This window comes from Falco punctatus, assembly GCF_963210335.1.
Source record: "Falco punctatus genome assembly, chromosome: 10".
NCBI classification, from domain to species: domain Eukaryota; kingdom Metazoa; phylum Chordata; class Aves; order Falconiformes; family Falconidae; genus Falco; species Falco punctatus.
The window spans coordinates 33466364-33485915 of NC_137590.1; the positions used below are offsets into that span (position 1 = coordinate 33466364).

The 19552-nt window shown below is 40.1% G+C and overlaps 1 protein-coding gene across 1 annotated transcript in view; it reads left to right on the forward strand.

Annotated features, from left to right (window-relative positions):
- The window catches only part of TESMIN (testis expressed metallothionein like protein), an 80435-nt gene extending 62677 nt beyond the window's left edge, over positions 1-17758 (forward strand). Inside the window, exons 15-16 of the mRNA XM_080405567.1 lie at positions 4927-10490; positions 14561-17758. The gene's annotated coding sequence lies outside the window, so the exon portion shown is untranslated. The remainder of the gene's footprint in view (positions 1-4926; positions 10491-14560) is intronic.
- Positions 17759-19552: the final 1794 nt, after the last annotated feature.

Genomic DNA, 19552 nt, shown 5'->3' on the forward strand with positions numbered 1-19552 from the left:
TTCGTTAATGTGTTTTAGTATTTTCATTGGAATAAGGGGGAGAAAAGTCGGTATGTCTGTGCTGTATCTGACCTTTTCCACAGCTTTGCAGAACAAAAATGCCAATGACGTCATGCACAAGATAAACTAAATAAGATGCCTGTGCAATGGTGGTGTATTGCTGGAAAATGAGTATTTATGAATTCAGTATAACAAAAACAGTTTACATGCTGTTTGTGTGCAGATTTTTTGCCCTGTAAACTGCCCGTTGTTTCCACTGTCTACAGAGGGAGTTCATGCTCTTAATTTAGACTGGGATTTAGAATATGCAAGTAGCCAGGTTATTTGCATTTTGGGGCAATAAGAGAAGGCTGAAGGTTTCTTGGCAAGCTAAAACCACAAATGAAAGGCTATTAAGGTGCAGAGAGGGCTCACACAACCTGCTGAAATACTAGCTTTAAAAACAAGCAAATGAAAAAAAATCCGCAAGAATCCCTCAATAGTCCTGGCAAAATATAATAAATCGGGGCGGGCAGAGAACAGCATTTTCTCTGGCAGGTGCGCACGGCTGTGGAGGGGTGTTACTTCCCACCGAACTCCTTTTGGTTCCTTAGCAGTGCTTCTTGGCCCCCAGGTTTCCTATTTACAGAAAATAAATACAGGGTTGAGGTAATCCCCACCCCACAAGAAAAAGCTTGAGAATGAAGAAGAGGGACACATGGGATGGGATTCAGCTTCTTGGCTCTAGCAAGTTATGTGTAAGGTGTCAAGCTCCCGTGATAGTCGGTGGAGAGGGAATCGATATGGTCAAGAATGACTCCACTTTAGATAATTAAGTACCTACATGTTGTTAGTTGAGTGGCGGTCTAGATTCCAGTGACTCTTTTGGCTACCTGTCCATTGATTGTTACAGAGCCTTTAACATGTAGCTCACCTGTAGGGACCTACATTACTGGCAAATAATTCCAGCCGTGATGACAATTTGTCAAACAATAAAAAAGTTAGAAAATGGTGATCAGTTGTTATCCATACCTAATGGGGGTAGAAGAAGATAGAGCTGGATTAATATGCAAGAAAATGTGTTGAGGTTAGTTGTTCGGAAAAACTTTCTAACTATATGGTTAGAAAAAGAATGTAATAAGAAATCCAATGGTAGAGGATTAATGTGGCGGCTTCTCTAGAGAATGGGTTCAGTGAACATGCCAGGAATAATGCAGGTACGCTTAATACTCCAGAAGAGTAGCACTTCAACTACATGATCTCTCCATTTTAGATCTATTAGTTTCTATCATTATTTTAGTTTGCTTATCATTACTAATAAAATTGCAGGAGGTATAGTTTAAACCTTTGCTAATGATACATTTAATGGGAAGAAGTTATGTTTCTAGCTCTTCCCCAATCTGTTCTCTAAACTTTCCTCACTGGAGTCCATCTGTCCTTCTCTTCAACACAGAGTATTTACAGTTTCTTGTACTTACAACACTAATCCAACTAATTGTTTAAGACAAAAAGATTTCCTATGTAGTATTTTGTTCTGAGAAATGTTGTTTTCTTGCCAATCAATCCTTGCTTCAGTATGAGAAGATTCCACAAAGCAAAACCCAAGGAAGCAGACTCAGGTTGTTTTAAGGGATATTTTTAATGAGAGCACCCCATTTCCTTCTTTGGGAAGGGTGGTCACTGCTGTCACTTACAAGCAGCAATTAAGTCCTACTGATCCAGTCAGATATACAGTGAATATCCATTCAGCTTTTAACATTATCGGCTTAGTTATCAAACCAACTGACAGTACGGATAATTCAGAGGCATGCAAGAAACTGAAGGAAATCCTTATTATGCCCTTCCTTGGTTTTAATAGCTGCATGTTGCAAATGTTTCCTGCATTTACATTTTTTAGATCTTTTATGATACACCTAAGTATGCGTATTTTCTCATGTGTGGTTGAAAACTACACTATATGCGTATATATGTATATATGTGATACTAAAGGTATCATACACAATGCAATTGCTTATGTTATCTTTTTTTCTAATCTACTTGCAAAATCTTCAGTATTAAAGATCTGTAATACTTGCATTAAGTCTATAGATCAGTCCAGACTGAATTTCCTATGTTCACGTAGTATGTTCTCTTACTTTAACTTCTGCCTGTACTTTTTAACTAGTACCTCATTGTACTTTTTTCTTTTTATATAGAATACAAAAAAATCATCCTTCATCTGAAATTTTAATTCTCTAAATGTACAAATGCTGAGGTAAAACAAATCGGTAGTTTTCCTTCAGATTAATTCAATGGTGAGATACTTCTCTGTGTGTTTATTTTTTCTTTCTCTTTCTTTCTTACACCACAGCAGTTCAATTATTACTGAAAATTTACAGGCTCCATTTTCCCTAAATAATCAAATAAAGCAAATTAAATAAGCCAGAAAAAAAGCAGAAATATGCCTGGCAGACAGCTAGTTTACTAGTTTTCTTGTATAATTGAATAATATTTATCAAATAAGCTTTGTATATACTGAAAAAACAAAGAAACATTATAGACTGTTAAAATGCTTATGCCTGTTTTTCATTAGATATCTACTGTCTTGAAAAAGTAAACTGTGTGCATTTAGCACTTCAAGAAGAAAACAAGCACTTTCATAAATGTTTCTGTAGTAAACACTTGTGTTAAGGCAGATTTTGCTAGCATGATGACAATAGGGATAATTACACTGTTTCCAGTTTATTTTTCTCTATATGTCCTGGGTATCATGAATAAATCTTTGTAAAAAGAATTGATACCAGTAGCTGAAGAATCTGGCATGACCCTTGTGTTACAATTTAACAAATAAAGGAAATAGCGTGGGTAGCCAAAAGGACTGCCTCCACTACTGGGTAAAGATACGCACACATGCATAAAAATAGAGCCTTGCTTCCCCGTCTGGCATGTGCTAATCAAAATGTCTTACCTTATTCTAGTCCTTGAAAGTCGTAAATGCAGACCCTGGTGCAGGTGAAAAGGAAGTGTTTCATAATCAAAGCCCCAGTACAATACTGAAAAACTACACACTTTGACAGATGCCCGAGTTACAAGATGTTATTCTATGGGAAGGGGAGTGTTCTCCCAAACGGAAGTTTTAAATAACTGGGGATTTAAAAGATTTTATAGAGTATTTTCATTAGAAACAACAGCTAACTGAGAAAGGTGGATTCATGGGGGGGGAAATGAAAAAAATCTCTTTTTACTTGTAAACGTCTTTCTAGGCTAAAGCAAAATACATTTTAAAATTTCCTTTGTCAAAATATGTGGAAAAAAATGGGGGTAGGATTTATTTTGCTTCCTTACTTTTAGGCAGCTGCACGTGAGCTAGTCAGTTATATTAGCTCCGTTAGAGTCAAGAGACAGTGTGGGCTGTTGGAACTTAATAGTGCAACTACAGCTACCTGTAGCTAATTTTAAGGTGAGATCGGTTGTTTTCTGGACTCCATTGATGAGCTGTCTTTCAACTATAATGGCAACTTGGAACAACTAGTTGTTGTGTAAACACCTACACTGTGGGCATGGAAAGTTATTTACCAAATGGTCAAAATTCTATCTTCCAACATGCCAAATCTCGTTACTCGAAGGAAAATGAGAATACAGTGCTTGTTTATAAGGGGAGGATTTCAGTGCTCCACCAGCGTTCAGTAGCCTGCTGTGACTTGTTTCACCTTTATCAGTGTCCTGGTTTTGGCTGGCATAGATTTAATTTTCTTGGCAGCGGTTCATAGGGTTGGTAACACACCAATGTTTCAGCTCTTGCTAAACAGCGTTTGCACAGCATCAAGGCTTTATTTCTCACGGTGCCCCATGGGGGTGTACAAGAAGTTGTGAGGGGACAAAGCAGGGACAGCTGTCCTCAACTTCAATATATTTTCAATATGTTCATTTATTCTTAATATCTGACTGGTGCGGCAGACTGTCTGCACAGGCTTCCGAAATGACTTGGTCAGAAAGTTTGTTTAGTTCACGTAAATGTGGCCTGCTTTCAAAAATTTCTGCTGGGAATTGACATTCTGGTCCTGTATATTACCCTGTTGGTAATACATATAATTTTATATATATATATATGTAAATAATAATTAGTACAGTAGTCAACTGCTGTAGGAAGTAGACTATATGTTTTGTAAGTAGGCATTTGTTCTCACTGATGAATTCAAGACTGAGGGGAAATTGGACCTCAGCTTAATGGGGAAAAAGATGATGAGTGGAACGAAGTAAGAAATCTGCAAAGGGTATTTTCACAGTTCAAGTTATGATCTTTCAAGTTTTAGGTATTAACATTAAAACAGTACCTAGAGTCCCACTGGCAAACGGCGGGTAAAGGCTTGCTGAAATCCTTGGTGTTTTAAGAGCTGAACTTGGAGCTAAGTGGTTGGAAGATTTCATTGTATAATGTGGGGAAATGATGCAAATGCTTTTGCTGCCGCCTTTAGCAGCAGACATCTGAATGTGTCGGAGAACTTTCTTTGACCTAGCTGCAAAGTAAAAATGAGCCATGCTTTTCGTTTGCACCTCTTGAGATAAACCGACGTGCCAGGTTTTCACAGGGAAAAATCGAAACACCTCAAGAAGAGGAACAGAAGGAAAGAATGATCAGTCCTGTCTGTTGAATGGCTTGTATGTCTTTGATTTGACATTATAACTGATCATTTTTTCCTTATTTTATTGATTTACCATGCAAGTTAACTGAAACTGCAACAAGAAGTAACACCTTTGCAAACTAATTCTGAAGAATGTCACTCTTGATTAAATCCTAATTTTTCAACATGAACAAAATCGGATTGTTAACAAAATAAACTAACCATGAAGTAGAAAAACCTGATTTTGTCTTGTCCTAAGGTTTCAATTAATTGTTTATGAACTTGGTTTCAAATTTCAAACTGTGCTTGCTAAATATGATGTTACCCTTTTTCACTTGTAACCCAGGTATGAAACAGTCAGCTAATGAAACAGAAAATGCTGGAAGAATCGTTGACTGCATAAACCAGCATAACTTGCTATGTATTATAGTTAAGTTTCTTTTATTGCAAAGGTCCTATAGATCCTGTGTGCATAGTACTAGTAACGACTGCAGTTTTTGAAGATTGAGAAAAAAACCCTTTGAAGTGGAAGTTCTGCTTTTTTCTGATCTGAACCTCAAGAATTAGACATGGCTAGATAATTTCTTTTCCATGCTTTCTGTCACCACTGAGATCTTGCTCTTGGTTTCAGAAATTGTTACCATATCTCTAAAGAGCATCACATTTTTTCTGTCAGCTATCACTGTATGGCCTACAGTTAGAAATGACATTCATAGTTTATATAAATGAAATTTACTCATTTTGTGTATATTTATGGTTAGCTTGCTTATTTTATTTGCATTTTATTCCTGCATTAACTCATATTTGAATAATGTATGTGATATTTAGGGAAATTTTAACGCTTTGAAAGCCATTTCAATATTTAGAGGTGTCCAAAATATTTTTTATTAGCTTCCGTAAATGAAGACCTTTAAAATGCAATTGGTGTCAGCCATGAAGCCTTGTGAGTCATTCAGGGCTATAAAGAAGCAGGCTCATCTTTTCTCAAGATAGCATTTTTAAAGAAAGTACTAATTCATAGACTATTCAGAAAATATTAACTAGTAAAACAGTCCTCTCATCAGCAAAATAATTCCACTGTAAGCAATGTGAATTACATTTGTTTGTGTGCACTTCCACGTATCCTTATTGTTCTGTTTTCCAGACGCTGTTTTGTTGCTTAGTCAGGTTCCTTGGATATTCTCCATATTGAATTTTGCTGAAATAGTTCCGGTTCCTCGCCTTTTTTTTTTTTTTCTTCCATCTTGTATTTGTTTTGAACTTTTCCCTTTCCACCCCTCAACCCCGCCCTGCCAATGAAACTGTTCATAAAGCTTGAGGGAATTCAGCAGGACTTGGACTAAGACTGTATTAACGCTGGTTAGGGGTGGGGGGGGTGGAACCGTTGTCCCAGTCATACAGCAGTTCTTTTTAAATAAGCATCGCCCATATACAAAATGCAGTATGTGGAGCTGTTAACTGCCAAGCTTCCTTATTTATTAAGCAGTGTTTAAATTTAAACTAAAAACAAAACAAAACAAAACAAAAACAAAAACAAAAAAAAAAACAAAAAAAAAACCCAAAAAACAAACCCACGCCCTAAATTTCGGGTTCTAACTCTGTATTTGGATACCTTAATATGTGATTACCTGTAAATTCTAATTTAGCCTCTTCTGTCTCCATTTGCCTGTACTGTTATGTCTACATAAATTTGTGGTGCTTATTGCTTGTGGTTCTGTAATTAGTCAGGGTGAGACTAAAAAAAATCCAAACCTTCAACATATATCCAACCTTATTTAGGAAACCTCTCCAGTTTTACCTTGTAACACTGATCAGCATTTATAGTTCATGTAATTTACAACTATTACAGTCAGGTCTAAGCAAAACCAAGTGATTGCTGTTCCTTTCCCAAGCAGGGCTTTGGAAGGAAGGCCATGGTGAGATCCTCCCGTTCTTCCTCACTTTTCCCCGCTGCAGAGCTTTTTAAGGTGGCAAACCCAGTGGGGGATCCAGTTCCCCATGTTATAAATTGTATTCACTTTTTCAACCATGCCCTTCACTTCGATGCAGCACATGCATAAATGCACATCGTTTCATACTGTTATTTATACTATCATATCAACAACTATAACTGAGTAGAAACTGTGCAGAAAAAGTGGGATAGACGCTAATTACTCAGACTGGCCCTTGAGCACAACACAGACGTGGATGGTGTATTTGTGCGATGAGTGCAGGCACACAGAACAGCTCGTTCAGGAGCACACCTGCATGAGCTGCCCCTCTTTACGTGCCTGCTGGATGCGTATCCACTCTCCAGCAGGCAGAGCAGTAGCTTTTTTACCTTAGCAGTGGGGGTTAGGTGGGAAGCTGTGCCTCTCCATGTGCTCCGAATACAGCCATTGTGCAGGCTGTAGGGTCCTGAGTCAGGCATTCGGCTGCATTCCAGACTTTCCCTTAAAACTGCCTTCACCCTACACATTTTGGTTTTACCATCCTTTTTCCTACAAAATTGACAGCAAGCCTCTAGCTTGTCTCCCATGCCAGTTTTCTCCTACTCTATAATTTTTTGCTAGATGTAATTTCTTTTCCAGTTTTCTTTTAATTTTTGATTTTGTCTTTTGCTTGGTGACTTTTCCATTTCCTATACACGTCTTCAAGCTTTGCCCATTCTGTTACGGGCATATTCCTATCACAGAGGTTCGTTTTCACTCTTTGTGTTGTATAAGTAAGGATTTGGATTCAGATGCCCTTCAGGTGCTGTAAATCCCAGGAAATAATTAAAATGTCTTTGGTATACATCCAGCAATACATTTTTGAGAAATATCTTGGGATGTAAAAGTGAGCAATCCTTGGCACCAGTACTGAACTCTCCTTTGTCTTTATCTGAATTCCTGCAATTTGTAACACAAACCAGGCTGACTCCTCGCTGCTATCAGTTCTAAGAGGCAATATTGTCCATCCACACTAGCCTGTAAGAAATACTACTGACCAAGGTGATGGCTTAGCTTGATCTCTGTTTTCCATGAGTGAGCTTCAGCAGAGAGAAAAATCTACAGCATTGGTACTGTTCCATGACGTATGTCTGCCATTCAGGTACAGAAAAAGTAACAGACGACAGCTTTAAGGCTCAGCTCTGCTAACGCCCATCCCCAACACTGTTGTGCCTAGTCCCAGATCTGTTCACACAGAAATCTGGAAATGCAATTATTCCAGCCTCAGTATCCTCCATTTCATGGCATGCCTGTTGGACAGCTTATGCAATTAGAGAAAATGTTGTGGCTCTGATCCTGAGCTACTTCTTGCAGCTCGTGATGAGCAGTTGTCCAGTGACCAGTTCCATGCTATTGATGGCTGCTAGTTGGTCATTATTCCCTCTTCAAACCTGATTTTATTTTTTTTTTTTGAAGGCTGGTAAGACTCTTTCCTCCAGTTGGTGACCCTATGTGATGTGTATCTGATTTTTAGTACCACCCCCACCCCCCAGGACAGTTCTTAAATGCTTAGCAACCCAACTGCTGCTACAGCTTTTTGCTAGCATTTACAATTCACCTCTTCTAGCAGAACTGTGTCCACAGAACCAGGCAATGATTCTTCTGTGTGTGATCACAGAATCACAGAACAATTTAGGTCGGAAGGGACCTTAAAGATCACCCAGTCCCACCCCCCCACCACGGGCAGGGCCCCCTCCCACCAGCCCAGGTTGCCCCCAGCCCCGTCCAGCCTGGCCTGGGGCACTGCCAGGGATGGGGCACCCACAGCTGCTCTGGGCAGCCTGGGCCGGTGTCTCGCCACCCTCACAGGGAACTATTTCTTCCTAATACCTAATGTAAATCCACCCTCTTTCAGTTTAAAACTGTTACCCCTTGTTCTGTCACTACCTGCCCTTGTAAAAGGTCCCTCTCCAGCCTTGTCAGCCCCTTTAGGTGATGATCGCTTAAAGACCAAAGGGCCTGGCTACCTCTGTTGAAGTTCTGTAAAACTGGTAAATAGGTTGTGTTGTGTCTGTTGCCTTTCAGTCAATACTAAATATGTATTTCTTTAAATAGTTTATCAAATGAGTGTACTTCCATCACCTGGCTTATGGATGAAATTACAGTATTTTGGGCTCAGGTAATTCTTAAGAAGAAAAAAAAAAGGGATCCTAGTGGTACTCCTTTTTTTAAAAGCGATTGCCAAAATCCAGCGGATTGCCATCCTTGACTTTAAGATGATGCAAGTGGCTTCCTGCATTCCTCTCTTCCTCCCTTCCCTCTTTCCTGCCTGCCTGCCTGCCTTTTTCCTCAGCTGATTCCAGCACTTTCCAGACTGCAGGTCATATCCTGACCTAGCCTGCCTTTTTGTTTAGCTGTCATCTGTGACAAACGTGCTCTGGATACCCAATTTCCTACCCTGCCGTAGCTGTAAATTTTCCTTTTATTCTGTAGTTATGTCCTAAAGACTTACAGACATTTCAATGAATGATGCCAAGTTTCCCAGAAACATCTTTTACGGCTACACTTTCACTTACTCAAAGTTACACAGTATATATAGATGCAATAAAAAAAAGGCGGCCAATAATTTAATTAACAAGAACGTTAATCTTTGTATTGTCCTGAATGCAGGATGGATGTCGAAGAACTAGGCCTGCTGCCTGGTCCTCAGCCCTCACAGATACTTCCTACTCCCCAGAAACAGCTTCTAGAAAAAGGGATAGAGTACTTAAATAAAACTTCTGGCAATGCCTTCCACTCTGTGGGTTTATCTTCATAAATTATAGTTATTCCTAGGATGCAGGTAAATATTAATTACAGCAGGGTACTCTCCATAACAATGCCTGGCAATTTAGTATATCATAATAATAAAGAAATTTTACATGTCAGTTGCACATCAACATATATTACTTCTGTAGTGGTTGTATCACATAGATGGAAATGTGAAAAGTATTATTGATAGTAATTTTTTTTGTTGAATGAAAATGTAGATATTTGCATGCTAAAGGGATAATCTCATCCCTGTCTCCCAACTATTTTAATGACGTTCTTATAGAATGATGCTGTAATCCCAGTCATTGACAAGCACCATAACTTTTCAGCCAATATTGCACCCAAAGGAAAGAAACTTTCAAATTGTAACCTTAATGAACAACAACCAAAAAAATCCTCCCCCCTAAAACAAACATAAAAAAATCAGGAAGCACCACACAAGCCAGACACAAGTTGCCAAATTCTCTCATTTTCTGAAGTCCTAAGATTTCCCTTGGACCATTGCTGCGTATATACATACCTCTGCCCTTCCATACGTGTGTATGTATTGCTAGAGAGCTCCGCAGCATCACCGTCAGCACAGGAGTCAGAAGGGAGCTCCATTCTGAACAGAACTGTCGTCATCCGGGGAATAAGCTGTGACAGTCTGCCATGGACAACTGTTGCTCCAGAAAGAAGAAAAAAGTTCATTCCATGCCAAGAAGACAACAAACAAAATACAGTATGAGATCAAAAACATCACAAAGCTGAACATTCATACAGCCATTTAATAATTTAAATTCTTTTATTGTGTTTATTTTGGGGCAGCATATCTGAATTCTACTTGAAGTATATCTTCTTCGGTTGATTCAGATGCTGGGGCTACTAAGATGCTTGCCATGAAGCCTGCACGCTTCAAACCTACTGCCCCCCTGCCTTCAGCAGTTTCAGTATCGACACCTTTGGCGTTCTGGAAGTGCAGAGCATGCTGCCCAAAGAACTCGGATGCAACCTCTGTATTTACAAAGCTTTTGAATGCTGAATGCATCCAGGGAAGTAGAAAATGGATGTAAAGCTAGAAGAGAATTAAGGGTTTGTTGTTTTTCAGGGAGATACTTTATAGGAGTTCGTGCACGCTGCAGACTTGAATTAAATCACACATGGAAAATGATACTAAGATTATGGAGAAAGAAGATATTTTTCAACTATGGTAAGTTTGAAAAAAATTAAGTGTATTTTAAACAATTCATGTTCTATCATTGATGACTGTTGTCAAAGGTAGGCTTGAAGGCTAGATCCTTCGGGCGATGATTGATCAGCCTGCTTAGTGTAACAGCTTATAGCAAAGGGCAGCAGTACACACTATCAGTACGCTCTGCCAGCAAAATTCTTCTTCTGTGGACAGAGGTACATCAGGAGAGTTAAACTCTCATCCCAGTATAAGAAAGCCGTCTACACTACTGAAAAGAAACTTAGGCTGGCAAACCCAGTTTTGTCAGAAGCCAGCTGCAGATGTCCTGGGACTGCAAGATGGAGACAGGACACTGAACACAGCTGATGCAGCACACAACGGTGGTGTGGCCTGTGTATGCCTTCATTTTAAGGACAGTTCACAGAACGTTCGTGGCCACAGGCAACAGGGAAATGGAAGCGTTAAGTCACCCAACCTGCCTTAGCCAACATTGTGCTTAGTAAAATCATTTAACTTTGAAGTTGCTTAGACGCCTGCAAGGCACATGTATTACCTTAAGGAGAAGGAGACTTCCAGAAACAGCTTACATGCAAAAGGAGACAGGGATGAACCTTTGATTCATCAAATCACAGAGTGGTTTGGGTTCGAGAGGACCTTTCAAGAACACCTAGCTCCAACCACCCCTGCCACGGGCAGGGACACCTTCCTCTGTCCAACCTGACACTTCCACATCTCTGTGCAACTTTGTCCAGCGTCTCAGCAGCCTTAGCTGGTTGTGCTGCCAAGGGCAAGCCAGCGTTACCAGCCTTGCTGGCCTTTACGAACTATTTTTACCCCACAGCAGGGATTCACACTCCCTAAAAGCCTGCGTATAGCAGAGTCCACAGCCTTGCCACAGGAGCCCACGTAAGACAAGCCACAGACGGGCTACTTTTTCTAGCACTGTGGCTTCTACAGGAATTCTGGATGAACACAAGAGAAGAATAACAACAGCGCAGAAATCAACAACTGCTAAAGACTCTGTCGCTTTTTTATAAAGACAAAAATTCAGGTTTGAACAGTGGATATCTTGTTCAAAACAAGATTTGCAACAGATGGCTGAAAAGAAAAATTGCAAATAGCTATTGTAAAATATATCAGGAGAATATGATGCCTGATTCAAGCTCAAATTATCTACAGACTTAAAATATAGAAAAAATAAGTTTGATCTTTTGAATTATGAACTAACAATTTCTGGTATGTAACAAAGACTTAGGAGAAACCCACAAAGAAAAGAAAACCTTATTTTGAATGCTTGTTTCCAAAACATCAACATGAATCTGACATTTCTGCAGCAATAGTTTTGTGAGCCAGCATGGTGGTGCAAATGAAATAAGCTCACAGTTGCAGCTCTGTTTCATTTGCTATAGCATTCTGAGTAAACATACTGGCACAATGACTCTTTCTGCATTTTGCTAATGAAATTATGCGTATTTAACTCTTCGAAGATTGTATTCTCATATGCGAATTTGTATGAAAAATGGATACCTGTGCCACAGACCAACAAACATATCTTCATATGATAAAAAAGGAAAAATAAGTTCTGTTTCCTGTGCAGCTTGGAGTGTGGGTTGTTTATTTTTCTAGATACCTTTAGCCTTCTTTTTACTGTACACCTTCACAAGATTACTTTTTTTTTGCATTGCTACCACCTAATGGTCATAATGTCTTGCGCCTGAACTCTAATGGTAGCAATTTTGTCTCACTCATGTACAGCTTTCAGACAGGAATCATACAATAGCTTTTGTCTTTTTATCAAAAAATAAAATAGTAAAATACTAAAATTACTGCCAGACTTTCATCACCCATTTTTTTCTATTTGCATGGTAAAGTCTTTTTTCCTCAGTGTTCCTGAATTCTAATGATAAAAGGGTTATGATTAATTTGCAGATAGAATAACCCTTTTCTAAACGCATACTACTCAATAAATGAACAAGCTGCTTACAGTAATTAAAGTAATGTCATCCTGTGCTCAAATTGCTTGTGCTAATAAAGCTAATTGGCAACAGCAAGCATTAACTGTGATTAGTCATATGCATCTAATGTCATCACCAGTGCCTATAATTTTCTACATGGAGGGAATTTCACATCTGTTTTGAATCACTTGTCTGTTGTCTGCATTGGTGTTCTTTCCTATATTATTATATCAGAGATTCTTTTACTACAATAGATAATAGAAAAGTTGATTTTCTTTTTCAAACAAAGAACTGCACAATAGAGAACAAGATATCACAGAATCATTTAGGTTGGAAAAGACCTCTGAGATCACCAAGTCCACCTGTTAACCCAGGGCTGCCAAGTCCATCCCTAAACCATGTCCCAAGGCACCATGGCTACGCAGTTTTTAAACCCCTCCAGGGATGGTGACTCCACCACCTCCCCGGGCAGCCTGTGCCAGGGCTTGACCAACCCTTCAGCAAAGGAATTTCTCCCAATATCCAATCTAAATCTCCCCTGGCACAGCTTGAGGCTGTTTTCTCTTGCCCTGTCACTTGTTACCTGGGAGAAGAGACCAACCCCCACCTGCCTGCAACCTTCCAGGTAGTTGTAGAAAGCAGTAAGGTGTGTCGCCGTCCCGCCACCCCCCCCCCACCCCCCCACCCCCACCCCCCAGGTCTCCTCCAGACTCAACACCCCCAGTGCCCTCAGCTGCTCTTCACACTAGCTGTGCTCCAGCCCCTTCCCCGGCTCCATTGCCCTTCTCTGGACATGCTCCAGCACCTCTACATCCCTCTTGAAGTAATGAAGCATTTCCAAGTCACTTATTCTGAAATAAGTGTTTGATTTCTGCTAAATTAATAAATCCGCATTGCTTTTGCATATAGTCCAACAGCCCCTTCAACAGGATGTAGATTATTTGCAACAGAACATTCATCTAATCAATTTAGACTGACTGCAAGTTGTATTTCACAGTAAAACAGATGAGTCAGAAGATCCATTTTGTATTTGTTTTGGGAATTTGCGAGAAATTATTATCAGGAAGATAAACTATCCAGGCTTTTGCACCATTTATTATAGCCAATTTCTTAGCTGTAATTAGAGCAACAGTTATTTGCTGTGTCAGTCCAAAAGGGCAGACATTACATTATCAAGAATCAAGTGGCTGAAAACACAGCTTTAAAGACCACATTTTACTACTTTGTTTTCTTTCCTATTTGAAGATTTCCTTCTCCCTTCACTTTTCTAACAGCTAACCAATAATCTCTACAAGTATTTTACGTAAGTTACATTTACTAGACCTCTCTGGTTCACATGTCTATGTTCTCTGTCTAAATGGGTACATTCTTCTAGAAGCATAAAAGGTGTTCGCAAGTTCTCCCGCTGAGGCTTTTTGCCCATGCTGGACGGAGTACCTATTTCATGTGTTACTCTGTTTACGACACCACTCAGTTTGCTTTTATCCAGACATTTGGAATTACTGATTTATATTCAGCTGATGTTTGGCCTTATGCCTCACAGCTTCGCTGACTACGTGAAAGCACAAAGCTATCGTATCATCTCAAGATCAGTAAAGGCAAACCGACTGATCCCAACTTACACACAGAGATGCACAGATAAAAATAAAGGGAACATCTGCTTTCAACAACTCTGGTGACCCCTTTTTGTTTTACAGCAATTTAGCTTTTCCCACATTGTGTTTCAGGTATGTGTCCATCACTCAAAAAATTGTGAGCAACTAGGTAATTTTTTATTAGGCCATTGCAGAGTCTGATCACATCATGACTTTTTTTTCATCATTCTTCATTTTCTAAGACTAAGTTCCAAATCAGCTCATTAAAATCCTCATCATTTTGGAATTTGCCATGAAAGCACTCATATGAATGACATACATCACTATGACCCACCTCTGTGGCTAATGTGACACTAATGTCAGTACCCTCACTCTTTCACAGAATAGTCTTATGTTTCACAAAGTAACTTAATTGTAAAGATATAAAAAGCCTGATCCTTGCTCATATCAAAGCATCAAATTCTTAATACGATTCAATTTCTTGGATTGTTTTTGCACACATAGACCACAAATGGTTTTGGCTTGTTGTTTTTTTCAGAGCGATCCAGTAAGAATCAAAGATACAAATCTGAAATCGTACCTAGAGCTGCAGGTATTCACTTTCATTGCATCGGCTGGCAACACACACTTTGCGGTGTCATCTAAAAGATCTGAGCAACTTGTTTGTGAGCTTGGAGAACCGTTACTATATTGGCTCTCTTTTACGTATGCTTTTTTCTTAACTTATAATTTCAGAAAATTTTCTTTAACTTTTAGATAGCTTAGTTGGCAAAACGTTCCCGTTTCTGAGCAGCCAAAGTGGCCCAAACAGACTCTGGAGATGTTTAATTTTGGACAGCTGAGATAACTTTACGAGTACCCAACTCCTTTGTAACGGCAGCAGCACGTGCGTTTGTAAGAAACAGTCACCCTGTCTGCTTGTGCACATGAAATCACTAACCCACGTCTGTGAAATGTCTAAAAAAAAGCCCCAAGCTTTTACGTGTGTATACCCAGGAGTACTATGTGTCTGATTTCAGAGGTCATCACCACCAATAAAAAATGGTTCATCCTTTCTATCCAATACAGAGAACCCAGATACTGACAAACCCTGCCCAGGGCGCACCGTCAGGACTCCTAGCGTGTGGATGACTGGGTGCAGCAGCGTGGCAAGAAAGTTCCATAACCGAAGGCTTCAGAACCCATGTGTAGGTGCTGGGCCACCTCGGTCACAGCAGCAGACCATCACACATGGCCGGTGCAGCAACAGGGGGGTTGTGTCCTGCCACGTGAGTCACAAAATGCTTCTGAAAAGAGATGGAGTGAGTGGGTATGATGAAGTATGATGCAACCACAAAAAAAAGATACTGAGACCTCATGAGCTGCTTCTGAGGAGAAACCATTTTAGCTTGCAACCAAAGGAGGGACAGCAATAAAATAAGTTTCTTGTGTTTGCCCTCAGGGATTTTGGGTGGAGGCTCTGCAGCGGCCAGTACAGCGATGCTCACATCGTTGTGCTTGCCTCCCAGAGGCTCACGCAAGGGAGAAGTCCTGACATCAGTGCTGCCGATCGAGGGCAGAATAGAGAATAACTATGATAAATGCTGCTTTGTACTAGAGAAGTAGAAAATTAAAAATGTAAGGCCTATTTTTAGGTGTTTTTTAAGAGACCAAGCTAGTAACAAGCAAACGTGGATTGTAGAAAGGAATAAAATTAGAAAATAAGTCGATAAATACGATCTTTTTGGCAAACATGGACAGTTACAGGGAAGCCATGCCTCACAAGTCTGTGAGACAGTGTTACAAATGGGGTTGCACCCTAGAGAGCTAGTCCTGACGATAGCAATGGAACACACTTTTAAATTCACGTTTTTAAAATTACTGATCAGAATTTATGCGCATCTGAGGCACTTGATTTGTATGGTGCCACTTGAAGTCACAAGTTACTTAATTCCTTAGCATTTTTCTTGTCACTGCTTCTTCACGGTACCCTTTTTGGTTTGAAGATTTGTCTTTTTGTCATTTAAAAGCTTTACGGTTCTTGTCTTCACTTTGGATTTTACATCATTTACTGCTCTGCCAGGTAAGTCAACCAGTAAGCGGCAAGTTGACCTGCCTAAGAAACACAATACACTGCTACCTATGTAACTGCTGTCTAATGTCAAAGAACATCACGTAAATTTTATCTCTATTTATTCTTCTGACTAGTAAGCAAGAAGTTTGCAAGTGTAACTGTGAAGCTGGTCTCTTTCCCCTTCTCCAACACAGATACCAAGTCAGTCTATCATAAAAGGCTGATGCAGTGGGAGTAAGGGGTATTTTAGGGAAAGAAAACCCAAACTGTTTTTGATAAAGGCCTACCTGTACCATTCAGTTTTAGTTAATTAACTATATGGCTAAATGAGCCAGCTATTTCCCTGGGCTTTCCCGACAATCACTGGAGGGGCAGGTTCCTCTAGAGGAACACTCTGGATCTACCTATTGCAGCTCAGGAATGCTGCCTTCTCAAATACAAAAAACAAGTCACTTCTTTCAGACTAAAGAAATATGAGAAGGTATTAATAGATGGGTACAGCTAATTAAGTTTTAGATGCTAAAAACGCAACCTAGTCTTACATCAACTAGTAACGCTAGTCTTAGGCCAACAACACACCACCAGTAATTGACAAAAAAAGTGTTATCTTGGTCTTCAATTCAAACGTGTTGGTGAAACATTTGCTGTAGAAAATGCAAAAGTGACCAGTTCTGGCTAAATCTCAGTTTAGTGACTTGTTAGAGATTTATTTTAAGGGCATGGGGAACATTACGAATTCCCTGACAGAATTCCAGTACTACAGCCAAGACTGGCAATTTTTATTGGTTTTGAGTTTTGTTTTTTTTTTTAATACACTAGTAAGATAATTCTGGCATACTTCTTTGTAAAGAGTTGTAAAATCTTTTCTTACATTAAATTGTCCAGCTTTTCCTTCTTTATTGTCACACAGAGCTGCAGAAGAGATGTTCTGAATTGTGTCCTCCTGCTTCAGACACACATGCTTGTACTTGTCAGCTTTCAGCTCTGTTGAGCTTCTACCAGCTATGAAAAGGGAACATTTACTTCATAAATACCTGTCTCGAGTATGTGATTTTTGCAGTTCTAACTTTGCATGGCCCCAAATCTCACTTCTGTGAAATCTTCAATGAGACATATGGCAAAAGAGAATGCCAAATACAATGCTGCCGTGATTCTTGTGTATAGAATGCACAGAAAGCAAGGGCTACTTGTACTGTAAAAAGAGTTCAAAATTGGAATAATTTCTCTGTCACCTCATTTGTAACTGCCGGGTTTGGAGCGTACAACCCCCCACCCCTTCATCTCTAGCATTGTTCCTTTTGCTTAAGTTCTGCAAGAAATTACCCTGATGATGAAGCTGTTAACGCAAAGGGGATACAACTCCCTTATTATTAAAGGGTATTAAAGGACACAGATTCTGCTCGCTCCTTCACTTCTTGGAGTAAGAGCTGTTTCAGAGTCCAGGTACTATACATGCGGTATAGTTACTGTGGCGTTTCATCAATTCCCTCGCAGAAAAGCAGTGAGCAATCCTCACAGACAGTAAGCTGAAGACCTAATAGATGCGTGTCAGCTTAGTAGTAAACATCATTACCTTCATTCCTCCTCAACGGAAAAGCTGTAGCCAACAGAAAAGCTTATGCTTATTGTTGAGTTTCTGAAACATTCTTAGAGGTTTGTAGCACACGAAGCCACACTTTTTTTTTTTTTTTTTTTTTATAAACAAAGTTCTTTCCCCATTACCCTTTCCACTCTGAGGTTAACAAAGCCTTTTTGTTAGGACAACACACAGTGAAGTCTGTCAGAAGTAGCAGTGTTCACCTGTCACCACTGCATCGAGGAGAATTCAATGCAGCATGCAGAAGTGCAGCAGTTATATATATATAAATATATATAATAATATATTTTTATTATATATATATAACAGATTAACAGCATCAGTGCAAGTTCACGGATGAACCACTTTTGGAGGAAGCAGAGAGCGCCGATTCAACGATCACAAATACGAATTCTTGCCTCGGTTTCTGGGAAGCTATAAACCTGTCAGCAAAAAGGCTCAAATGCCTCAAGTAGCTGGACTGCGACAAGACGCAGAGGAATCTTTGACACAAGCTGAAGTTGGCCTTCACCAATTTCACCAAACTCCGCTCAGCTGGATGGAGACCACTGATAGTGTCTACGTGTGCAGAGCCGGGAGCTTAAAAACATTTTCTGTTTACTGAAGTGTTTCAGAATGGGCTGTACCATATGCCCAGGTACCTCTTTCTTCTTACTATTCTACAGTTCAGCGCGTTTAGGAAATGCACCACATACACTGCAGCTAGCTATGTTAAAAGAACATTCCCTACCCACTGATGGGTGTGCACACAAGTGTGGAGCTACCTATATATTTATACGGCTTAGTTAAAAATTGTCTTGGATGCCTACATATAGCAATCAATGTGCATTACGTAGGAATCACGTAAATAACACTTTAAAACAATGTGGTTACAAGGAAGCCACCCACCGATTCCCGAGTTCAAAGACTTGTCTTCAAGACTAGTACTTCAAACTCGACACGCACAGTACCAGCACAACAAAAGCTTCCTCAGCCCCGTTATCTTCCCAAGCTGCTTAATTCTGAAGGGAGCGCGGTGAAGGGCCAGGCCCCACCAAGCCCCAGCTACTACCTCTTCTCATCGGAGTGCTGGCTGGTGAACGTGCACAGTCCACCACGTCTCGCTGCAAAGCCCAAAGCACGCGTCGGAACTAGGGTTTAGCACCGCCAACAGCACAAGCCTTTTTAACCGACACGGCGTTAACAAGCGCTTCTGTAAAGGTGCAGCAGGAAAGGTGCCCTGGAGAGCAAAGACAGAAACAAGGTCACCTGAGCGTTAGCAGTCTCTAGGTTTATCTTAGCCATCTGATGCCACTGTCTGATAGAAGAACCAGTAAAAGACAGGCAGCAGCTCCTGTCTTTCATTTAAAAATGAAATCAGAGAGGGATTTTCTAAACTCTTAATTCTGTTTGGTGTAAGAAAACGCATGTCTTATTTGCGGTGTATGCATTCAGCCTTCGTGCCCTGACAAAAGAACCAGGTTAATCTATGACCCAAGACAAAAGTGACAACATCTGACATACACTGGCGTAGGTAAGAGGGGAAGAACCCTCCCCCAGTTCAGACAGACGGGAAGAACAGCACATAGCGGAGCTCAACAGCAGTTGCAACAGATCTGGAACAGGTCCAGGCTCCAGGGGGAAAAAAAAAAAAAAGTGTTGTGCCTTGAGAATCAATCACCAACCTACCTAATTATCATCCACAGGCTAAAGTAGTAAGTCAACCAGATAAACTTTACCTGAGCGAAAACGCAAGGTGAATCTCGTGAGAGATGAGTGACAGAACTATTCAACTAGGCAAGATCCGGCTCTCTGGATGACCCTACGCCAACAGACGATCTCAGTTACAGCCTTCAGAATCCATGTTTTGGGACACAGAGAACACCCACACCATAGATCCA